Below are 12,011 nucleotides of genomic sequence, written 5' to 3'. Positions count from 1 at the left end.
TGGGCTAGGTCTTCCACCTGACTATCCAAGTGACCCCTTGATAGGAAGAGTAATCCGTTTCAGGCTCACTCCCACCCAAGTTCCATGTTGGGTTCTTCTAGTCTCCAGCTTACTTCCCATACTGACAGTCCATCCATGCCTGCCTGGCACCAACTGGTGGCCATCTCAGGCTACCTCCTTGTCTGAGCCTCCTTGTACCATACTGGTGATTGTCTCAGGCTTCCTTTTTAAAAGGGAATATCACAGTATTAATCATTCAGATGTTGGTAACTCAGAACATTGAGCATAGACATAGCCTGTCTACTCTTTGCCACCTACTGACACATGTGACACAGCAGTCATATGTGTAATCCTCTAGTGGCCCTTAGATTACTTCCTTAAGACAACTTCTAATATGTAAATTTTCCGTCCAGAATTATTACTGCAGAAATGTAAAGTTGCCTAGAGAAAAATAAACTGCACAATCAGTCCATCATCCCCCTAATATTGTGAAGCTCAAGTTTTGGTACTAACCATTCATCGTGTTAGTATCTCTTTTGGGTTTTACTCAATGATTTCTAGTCACACAATTGAAAATACTTTCTATGTAACTTCTCTTGATACTTCAAACTTCAGTGAACACTGAAAGCATAGAACATTGAAAAGTATACATTACAGTAACAGTCATTTGCCAAAATAGCCAATAAATGTATTTTAAAAAGAGAGTATGGTATTAAAAGTGAAATTTAGTTTTATATATATTTATATAACTATATGTATATTAATGACAAATACTTCTATTAAAGAAAATATTTAGATAATAATTTTAAAAGGTAAATTCTATTCATTGGATATCATGTAAAACTTCCAAATAAATAACCTCTTCTCATACAAGATCTTTACCAACCCTACATCCTAAGGAGAGCTATTATACAATATATACATAGAACTCAAGAAGTTAGACTAGAGCACCAAATAACCTTGCAACCCCATAGGAAGAACAACAATATCAACCAACCAGACTCCCCAGGGCTCCCAGGGACTAAACTGCCAACCAAAGAGTACACATGAGGGGACCTATGGCTCCAGTCACATATGTAGCAGAGGATGGCATTGTCTGGCATCAATAGGAGGAGAAGCTCTTAGTCCTGTGAAGGCTTGTTTCCCCAGTGTAGGGGGATACCAAGGTGTTGAGGTGGGAGTGGGTGGGTGGTAGGGGGAGCATCCTCATAGAAGCAGGGGAAAGGGGGAGTAGGAGAGGGGGGAACCAGAAAAGAAGATAACATTTGAAATATAAAGACATAGAGAGCCCGTGGGCAGCACCCCACGAGTGAACTTGAGCCTCGGGATCACAGGTAAGACCAACCTTTCTGCTGCAAGAAAGCAGCCTGGTGAGCTCGGGACACACGGAGGAGGAATTCCTCTAGGACCGGGCACTTCCTGTGTTTACCGGAAGTCCCACACCCTCGGATCCCGGCCTGCAGCAGCTCTCTGCTCCCAGACCCCGTGGGAAAGAGACCTCACTGCCTGGTCAGGTGGGCACTCCTGAGGCTGCAGAGCGGAAGAGACCACCAACACTGCCCACCCCTGCCCACATCCCTGGCCCAAGAGGAAACTGTATAAGGCCTCTGGGCTCCCGTGGGGGAGGGCCCAGGAGCGGCAGGACCCCTGCCTGAGACACCGCCGGAACCTGAAGGAAACAGACCGGATAAACAGTTCTCTGCACCCAAATCCCTTGGGAGGGAGAGCTAAACCTTCAGAGAGGCAGACAAGCCTGGGAAACCAGAAGAGACTGCTCTCTACACATACATGTCGGACGCCAGAGGAAAACACCGGGGGGCCATCTGGAGCCCTGGTGCACTGAGGCTCCCAGAGGGGGCGGTGCATATCTTCCTGGTTGCTGCCACTGCAGAGAGCCCGTGGGCAGCACCCCACGAGCGAACTTGAGCCTCGGGACCACAGGTACGACCAACTTTTCTGCTGCAAGAAAGCGGCCTGGTGAACTCAAGACACAGGCCCACAGGAACAGCTGAAGACCTGTAGAGAGGAAAAACTACACGCCCGAAAGCAGAACACTCTGTCCCCATAACTGACTGAAAGAGAGGAAAACAGGTCTACAGCAGTCCTGACACACAGGCTTATAGGACAGTCTAGCCACTGTCAGAAGTAGCAGAACAAAGTAACACTAGAGATAATCTGATGGCGAGAGGCAAGCGCAGGAACCCAAGCAACAGAAACCAAGACTACATGGCATCATCGGAGCCCAATTCTCCCACCAAAACAAACATGGAATATCCAAACACACCAGAAAAGCAAGATCTAGTTTCAAAATCATATTTGATCATGATGCTGGAGGACTTCCAGAAAGACGTGAAGAACTCCCTTAGGGAAACACAGGAAAACATTAATAAACAAGTAGAAGCCTACAGAGAGGAATCACAAAAATCCCTGAAAGAATCACAAAAATCCCTGAAAGAATTCCAGGAAAACACAATCAAACAGTTGAAGGAATTAAAAATGGAAATAGAAGCAATCAAGAAAGAACACATGGAAACAACCCTGGATATAGAAAACCAAAAGAAGAGACAAGGAGCTGTAGATAAAGGCTTCACCAACAGAATACAAGAGATGGAAGAGAGAATCTCAGGAGCAGAAGATTCCATAGAAATCATTGACTCAACTGTCAAAGATAATGTAAAGCGGAAAAAGCTACTGGTCCAAAACATACAGGAAATCCAGGACTCAATGAGAAGATCAAACCTAAGGATAATAGGTATAGAAGAGAGTGAAGACTCCCAGCTCAAAGGACCAGTAAATATCTTCAACAAAATCATAGAAGAAAACTTCCCTAACCTAAAAAAAGAGATACGCATAGGCATACAAGAAGCCTACAGAACTCCAAATAGATTGGACCAGAAAAGAAACACCTCCAGTCACATAATAGTCAAAACACCAAACGCACAAAATAAAGAAAGAATATTAAAAGCAGTAAGGGAAAAAGGTCAAGTAACATATAAAGGCAGACCTATCAGAATCACACCAGGCTTTTCGCCAGAAACTATGAAGGCCAGAAGATCCTGGACTGATGTCATACAGACCCTAAGAGAACACAAATGCCAGCCCAGGTTACTGTATCCTGCAAAACTCTCAATTAACATAGATGGAGAAACCAAGATATTCCATGACAAAACCAAATTTACACAATATCTTTCTACAAATCCAGCACTACAAAGGATAATAAATGGTAAAGCCCAACATAAGGAGGCAAGCTATACCCTAGAAGAAGCAAAAAACTAATCGTCTTGGCAACAAAACAAAGAGAATGAAAGCACACAAACATAACCTCACATCCAAATATGAATATAATAGGAAGCAATAATCACTATTCCTTAATATCTCTCAACATCAATGGCCTCAACTCCCCAATAAAAAGAAATAGATTAACAAACTGGATACTCAACGAGGACCCTGCATTCTGCTGCCTACAGGAAACGCACCTCAGAGACAAAGACAGACACTACCTCAGAGTGAAAGGCTGGAAAACAACTTTCCAAGCAAATGGTCAGAAGAAACAAGCTGGAGTAGCCATTCTAATATCAAATAAAATCAATTTTCAACTAAAAGTCATCAAAAAAGATAAGGAAGGACACTTCATATTCATCAAAGGAAAAATCCACCAAGATGAACTCTCAATCCTAAATATCTATGCCCCAAATGCAAGGGCACCTACATACGTAAAAGAAACCTTACTAAAGCTCAAAACACACATCGCACCTCACACAATAATAGTGGGAGATTTCAACACCCCTCTCTCATCAATGGACAGATCATGGAAACAGAAATTAAACAGTGATGTTGACAGACTAAGAGAAGTCATGAGTCAAATGGACTTAACGGATATTTATAGAACATTCTATCCTAAAGCAAAAGGATATACCTTCTTCTCAGCTCCTCATGGTACTTTCTCCAAAATTGACCATATAATTGGTCAAAAAACGGGCCTCAACAGGTACAGAAAGATAGAAATAATCCCATGCGTGCTATCAGAACACCACGGCCTAAAACTGGTCTTCAATAACAATCAGGGAAGAATGCCCACATATACGTGGAAATTAAACAATGCTCTACTCAATGATAACCTGGTCAAGGAAGAAATAAAGAAAGAAATTAAAAACTTTTTAGAATTTAATGAAAATGAAGATACAACATACCCAAACTTATAGGACACAATGAAAGCTGTGCTAAGAGGAAAACTCATAGAGCTGAGTGCCTGCAGAAAGAAACAGGAAAGAGCATATGTCAGCAGCTTGACAGCACACCTAAAAGCTCTAGAACAAAAAGAAGCAAATACACCCAGGAGGAGTAGAAGGCAGGAAATAATCAAACTCAGAGCTGAAATCAACCAAGTAGAAACAAAAACGACCATAGAAAGAATCAACAGAACCAAAAGTTGGTTCTTTGAGAAAATCAACAAGATAGATAAACCCTTAGCCAGACTAACGAGAGGACACAGAGAGTGCTTCCAAATTAACAAAATCAGAAATGAAAAGGGAGACATAACTACAGATTCAGAGGAAATTCAAAAAATCATCAGATCTTACTATAAAAACCTATATTCAACAAAACTTGAAAATCTTCAGGAAATGGACAATTTCCTAGACAGATACTAGGTACCCAAGTTAAATCAGGAACAGATAAACCAGTTAAACAACACCATAACTCCTAAGGAAATAGAAGCAGTCATTAAAGGTCTCCCAACCAAACTGAGCCCAGGTCCAGACGGGTTTAGTGCAGAATTCTATCAAACCTTCATAGAAGACCTCATACCAATATTAACCAAACTATTCCACAAAATTGAAACAGATGGATCACTACCGAATACCTTCTACGAAGCCACAATTACTCTTATACCTAAACCAGACAAAGACACAACAAAGAAAGAGAACTTCAGACCAATTTCCCTTATGAATATCGACGCAAAAATACTCAATAAAATTCTGGCAAACCGAATTCAAGAGCACATCAAAACAATCATCCACCATGATCAAGTAGGCTTCATCCCAGGCATGCAGGGATGGTTTAATATACGGAAAACCATCAACGTGATCCATTATATAAACAAACTGAAAGAACAGAACCACATGATCATTTCATTAGATGCTGAGAAAGCATTTGACAAAATTCAACACCCATTTATGATAAAAGTTCTGGAAAGAATAGGAATTCAAGGCCCATACATAAACATAGTAAAAGCCATATACAGCAAACCAGTTGCTAACATTAAACTAAATGGAGACAAACTTGAAGCAATCCCACTAAAATCAAGGACTAGACAAGGCTGCCCACTCTCTCCCTACTTATTCAATATAGTTCTTGAAGTTCTAGCCAGAGCAATCAGACAACAAAAGGAGATCAGAGGGATACAGATCAGAAAAGAAGAAGTCAAAATATCACTATTTGCAGATGATATGATAGTATATTTAAGTGATCCCAAAAGTTCCACCAGAGAACTACTAAAGCTGATAAACAACTTCAGCAAAGTGGCTGGGTATAAAATTAACTCAAATAAATCAGTTGCCCTCCTCTATACAAAAGAGAAACAAGCCGAGAAAGAAATTAGGGAAACGACACCCTTCATAATAGACCCAAATAATATAAAGTTCCTCGGTGTGACTTTAACCAAGCAAGTAAAAGATCTGTACAATAAGAACTTCAAAGGGGCTGGGGATTTAGCTCAGTGGTAGAGCGCTTACCTAGGAAGCGCAAGGCCCTGGGTTCGGTCCCCAGCTCCGAAAAAAAAAGAACAAAAAAAAAAAAAAAAAAAGAACTTCAAGACACTGAGGAAAGAAATTGAAGAAGACCTCAGAAGATGGAAAGATCTCCCATGCTCATGGATTGGCAGGATTAATATAGTAAAAATGGCCATTTTACCAAAAGCAATCTACAGATTCAATGCAATCCCCATCAAAATACCAATCCAATTCTTCAAAGAGTTAGACAGAACAATTTGCAAATTTATCTGGAATAACAAAAAACCCAGGATAGCTAAAGCTATCCTCAACAATAAAAGGACTTCAGGGGGAATCACTATCCCTGAACTCAAGCAGTATTACAGAGCAATAGTGATAAAAACTGCATGGTATTGGTACAGAGACAGACAGATAGACCAATGGAATAGAATTGAAGACCCAGAAATGAACCCACACACCTATGGTCACTTGATTTTTGACAAAGGAGCCAAAACCATCCAATGGAAAAAAGATAGCATTTTCAGCAAATGGTGCTGGTTCAACTGGAGGGCAACATGTAGAAGAATGCAGATCGATCCATGCTTATCACCCTATACAAAGCTTAAGTCCAAGTGGATCAAGGACCTCCACATCAAACCAGACACACTCAAACTAATAGAAGAAAAACTAGGGAAGCATCTGGAACACATGGGCACTGGAAAAAATTTCCTGAACAAAACACCAATGGCTTACGCTCTAAGATCAAGAATTGACAAATGGGATCTCATAAAACTGCAAAGCTTCTGTAAGGCAAAGGACACTGTGGTTAGGATAAAACGGCAACCAACAGATTGGGAAAAGATCTTTACCAATCCTACAACAGATAGAGGCCTTATATCCAAAATATACAAAGAACTCAAGAAGTTAGGCCGCAGGGAAACAAATAACCCTATTAAAAAATGGGGTTCAGAGCTAAACAAAGAATTCACAGCTGAGGAATGCCGAATGGCTGAGAAACACCTAAAGAAATGTTCAACATCTTTAGTCATAAGGGAAATGCAAATCAAAACAACCCTGAGATTTCACCTCACACCAGTGAGAATGGCTAAGATCAAAAACTCAGGTGACAGCAGATGCTGGCGAGGATGTGGAGAAAGAGGAACACTCCTCCATTGTTGGTGGGATTGCAGACTGGTAAAACCATTCTGGAAATCAGTCTGGAGGTTCCTCAGAAAATTGGACATTGAACTGCCTGAGGATCCAGCTATACCTCTCTTGGGCATATACCCAAAAGATGCCTCAACATATAAAAGAGACACGTGCTCCACTATGTTCATCGCAGCCTTATTTATAATAGCCAGAAACTGGAAAGAACCCAGATGCCCTTCAACAGAGGAATGGATATAGAAAATGTGGCACATCTACACAATGGAATATTACTCAGCTATCAAAAACAACGAGTTTATGAAATTCGTAGGCAAATGGTTGGAACTGGAAAATATCATCCTGCGTGAGCCAAACCAATCACAGAAAGACATACATGGTATGCACTCATTGATAAGTGGCTATTAGCCCAAATGCTTGAATTACCCTAGATCCCTAGAACAAACGAAACTCAAGACGGATGATCAAAATGTGAATGCTTCACTCCTTCTTTAAATGAGGAAAAAGAATCCCCTTGGCAGGGAAGGGAGAGGCAAAGATTAAAGCAGAGACTGAAGGAACACCCATTCAGAGCCTGCCCCACATGTGGCCCATACATATACAGCCACCCAATTAGACAAGATGGATGAAGCAAAGAAGTGCAGGCTGACAGGAGCCGGATGTAGATCGCTCCTGAGAGACACAGCCAGAATACAGCAAATACAGAGGCGAATGCCAACAGCAAACCACTGAACTGAGAATAGGTCCCCCGTTGAAGGAATCAGAGAAAGAACTGGAAGAGCTTGAAGGGGCTCGAGACCCCATATGTACAACAATGTCAAGCAACCAGAGCTTCCAGGGACTAAGCCACTACCTAAAGACTATACATGGACTGACCCTGGACTCTGACTCCATAGGTAGCAATGAATATCCTAGTAAGAGCACCAGTGGAAGGGGAAGCCCTGAGTCCTGCTAAGACTGAACCCCCAGTTAACTAGACTATGGGGGGGAGGGCGGCAATGGGGGGAGGGTTGGGAGGGGAACACCCATAAGGAAGGGGAGGGGGGAGGGGGATGTTTGCCCGGAAACCAGGAAAGGGAATAACACTCGAAATGTATATAAGAAATGCTCAAGTTAATAAAAAAAAAAAAACTAGAAAAAAAAAGAAATATAAAGACATAAACTATCCAATAAAAATAGTTTAAAATAATGTAGTATAGCTCTTGTTATCTTCTCTTGCTTCTTGCTCTTCCCCTCTTCCTCTTTGTCCTTTCTCTACCAATTCCCCTTCTCCTTTCCCTGCACGTGCTCATGGCTGGCCTTTACTCTTCTCCTCTTCTCTTCTTCTCTCATTAATCCATTCCACATGGAAAATAAATAAATAAATAAAATAATGGAGTATAGAGATAAACAGAATTCTCAACTGTGGAATCTTGAATGGCTGAAAAGTACCTAAAGAAATGTTAAACATCTTTAGTCGTTGGGGAAATGCAAATCAAAGCAACCCTAAGATTCCACTGTACATTAGTCAGAATGACTAAGATCAAAAAGTCAGGTGACAACAGATGCTGGCAAGGATGTGGAGAAAGAAACAGTCCTCCATTGCTGGTGGGATTGCAAACTGGTAGAACCGTTCTGGAAATCAGTGTGCTATTTCTTCAGAAAAATTGAAATAGTTCTACCTGAGGATCCAGCTATATCACTCCTGGGCATGTGCTCAAAAGTTGCTCCAACATATAACAAGGACACATGTTTCACTATGTTCATAGAGGCCTTATTTATAATAGAAGCTGGAAACAAGTCAGATATTCTTCAAGAGAGAAAGGAATACAGAAAATGTGGTGCATTTACACTGTGGAGTACTACTCATCTATTAAAAACAATGATTTCATGAAATTCACAGGCGAATGGATGGAACTTAGAAATAACCTGAGTGAGGTAACGCAGTCACAAAAGAACACACATGGTATGTACTCACTGATCAGTGGATATTAGCCAAATCGCAGCTCAGGTACCCAAGATACAACTAAGCGACCATATGAAACCTAAGAAAGATCACACCAAAGTATGGATGCTACAGTACTATGCAGTAGAGGAAGTAAATAATTTCCAGGAAGGAGAGGGAGAAATGGATCTGTGAGGGACAGAGGAGGGGGAGGAAAAAGGAGGAGCAGTTCAGATAGGGGAGGACACTGGGGAGAAGTATAGAGGGTCAGGAATTTGAAAGCAGGTGTGTGGCATTGGAGGAGGGGGACCTGGGGGTAGCCACTAGAAAGTCCCAGATGCCAGGGATCCAAGAGATTTCCAGGACCCAACAGGGAGGACTTTGGCCAAAATATCCAACAAAAGAGAGTTAGAACCTGTAGAGACCAGATCCAGTCTGGCACAGCCCACAGTTGAGGGATGGGGCCACTCACCCACCTCAAAAATATTAATCCCGAATTCCTCCTGTCAGAAGGAAATTCAGGCAAAAAGAGTGGAGCAGAAATTGATGGAAAGGCCAGAGACTGCCTCACCTAGGAATCCTTCTCACATGCTGTTACCAAACCCAGTCACTATTACTGATCCCAGAAGTGCTTACTGACAGGAGTCTTGTATAGCTGTCCCCTGAGAGGCTCTGTTAGAGCAAGACCAACACAGATGCAAATGTACAAAGCCAAACATTGGACTAAGTGCAGGGACCCCAATGGAGGAGTTAGAGAAAGGACTGAAGGAACTGAAGGGGTTTACAACCTCATAGGAAGAACAATATCAACCAACCAGATCCCCTTTGCCAAAGCACCCAGGGACTAAATCACCAACCAAAGAGTAGACATGGGGTACACATGGTTCCAGTTGCATACGTAGCAGAGGATGACCTTATCTGTCATCACTGGGAGGGGAGCATCTTGTTCCTATGGAGGCATGGCTATGACCCAGGGTAGGAGAATGCTAGGGCTCTGAGGCAGAAGTGGGTGGGTAGGTGGGGAACACCCTCATAGAAGCATAGGGGAGGAAGGAGGGAATAGGGGGCTTATAGATAGAGGGGAAACTGGAAAGGGAATAACATTTGAAATGTAAATAAATAAAATAACCAATAAAAAATGAAAAAAGCAAGAATTGAAATAATACAAAAATAAAAATTACAAATAATAATCTGCATTCACTCCTCATGAGAAATTTTGTTATGAATTTTGTTTATATATGTAATTGTTAAAATTATCAATTGAAAAAACAATCCACATGTCATTCTGAGGTAATATTTGGTATCTTTTTTTTTCTTGCCGACAAACTTTTTGGAATGTAGTTTAATTAAGCATGATAATATGAGTGAGAATATTCAATATAATATTTTATTAATTTTTAAGCATATTATAAAATTCATCTTGGCTATATTTAACTCTCATTCTTCTCCAAAAGTCCTTATAGATCATCTCCACTACTCCTCTCTAATTACACTATTTTTCCCTTCCCCTTTCTCTCCAAAACTCTCACATATACTTCTTGATCTCTTTCAAATTCATTGAATTTCTCTGTCTTTAAAAATAAGTATTGTCATGTACATGTAAAATATAAACAAGGTTGATATGAAGAAAGCATGTTCATATTGGGAACTGCGTTTCAATGTGCACTGTCTTTTCCTGTTTTGTTCACTTAATTTTAAGAAAGCATTATGGTCAACAGGCCAACATGGAAGATATATTTGTGAATCCTTGAAGTAAGTCACTTTAAATTGGGGCGAGGACATGTTGAAATCCTGTTGATCAACATGTCTCTACTCTCTTTATTTTCACAAATATTACATCCATCTAACAATATACTTCCAGTTTTGCAAATTTGATAAATACTAAGTAATGCTGTTTTAGCTACATCTAATAAGATTTTGAAATCTCTACATGAGCTCTGGTGACTTTCTTTAAGGCATCATAATAATTATAAAATTAAAAAAAAACAATGTACTGAAAGATTGTAAAATACTCCTGATGAGTGGAGAATCTGGACTCTGACGGAAAACAACTGCTAACGTCTTAGACGTATAAAGGAAGCATTAGCTGCAATGATTCCTGTGTTTCTCTCAGAAGCAGGGAGCACAAAATAGCATTGGCCAAAGTTTCAGTGACCACGAGGAAAATGTGTTTGTTTTCACAGAAGATAGATGCATGTCGAGCTAGAAGTTGTAACCTAATTTCCATTACTCTTCCTCTGTACGGGTCATTACTGCAGCTCTAGAAATATAAATTTCTTCCAGCCCAATGCATCTGACAGTATTTCTTACTTCTACTGTGAAACACAATTCATTTCCCAGTAACTTTTCTATTCTATCAACTGCAAAAAGAGAGCTTTTAAACACTCTTCATTTTTACATAGAAGTATTTCATAACACTCTGGAATAGGAGAGCAATGAGGAAAGCACTGATCTGAAAGGAACTAAATGCTTGAAGTATTCTGCTAAATGCAAGGGAATAGGCACATAAGACGTGAGGTAGCTCACAGGCATCCTTCCTTTCTTCCCATAGTACCTGTTCCATACTGATACTAATTTTCCCTCCAATTTCATTCTTCTAATTTTTACACAGTCTAGGCCAGGAAGTTTAGTTATAATAGGAGAAATACACGAAAGAATATTTATTGTAGTTTTCAGTTCAAACTCAGGTGTCTAAACAAATCAAACTTCCCTAAAATGCATATTTAAAATTTTACACTATATTTAGTACTTCCTCCTCACAAACAATAACCAGATATCCATTCTTCTGCAAGTTTTAACAGCCAAGGTGGTTTTATTAAGACCTCATGATTTTGTGTATTATCTATACAACGAATAGTTTCAATTTTGCATCTTTATTGTTTGTGTTTTTTCAGGGCTGTAGAATCATACAGACAAGTGTTAGTACCAACAAGATCACATTCATATGAAACTGGTTTCTTATGTGTAAAAGAATCCAGAGGCATTCCTTCTCTGTAATTCTGGGACAACCGAAGACACTTCAGACATTGATGTTGTCAATTTGGTCGCTGGTTTCGTTTTGGTTTAGTACTTCTTTACCTGCGTGTGTACAAGCTTTGTCATGACGAGAAATCTTGGTCACTTTTTCCAATTATTCCATATCTTCCTTCCTGTGGTAAGTGAAAACTCTTTCTTGAGGAAGTTGGTAGACCCACAAGTCACACCTAGATCCTTAT

General features: G+C 40.4%; 1 non-coding gene across 1 annotated transcript; it reads right to left on the bottom strand.

Moving 5' to 3' along the window:
• Nucleotides 1-236: 236 nt before the first annotated feature.
• LOC120096819 (small nucleolar RNA SNORA17) lies at nucleotides 237-365 on the bottom strand. Its single transcript, XR_005493651.1, has one exon. It is a non-coding gene; the product is annotated as a small nucleolar RNA SNORA17 (small nucleolar RNA).
• Between the last annotated feature and the right edge of the window lie 11,646 nt (nucleotides 366-12,011).

This window comes from Rattus norvegicus, chromosome 14, assembly GCF_036323735.1.
Source record: "Rattus norvegicus strain BN/NHsdMcwi chromosome 14, GRCr8, whole genome shotgun sequence".
NCBI lineage: Eukaryota > Metazoa > Chordata > Mammalia > Rodentia > Muridae > Rattus > Rattus norvegicus.
The sequence above is the reverse complement of the archived record's forward strand: the minus strand, read 5'-3'. Positions and strand labels throughout refer to the sequence as shown.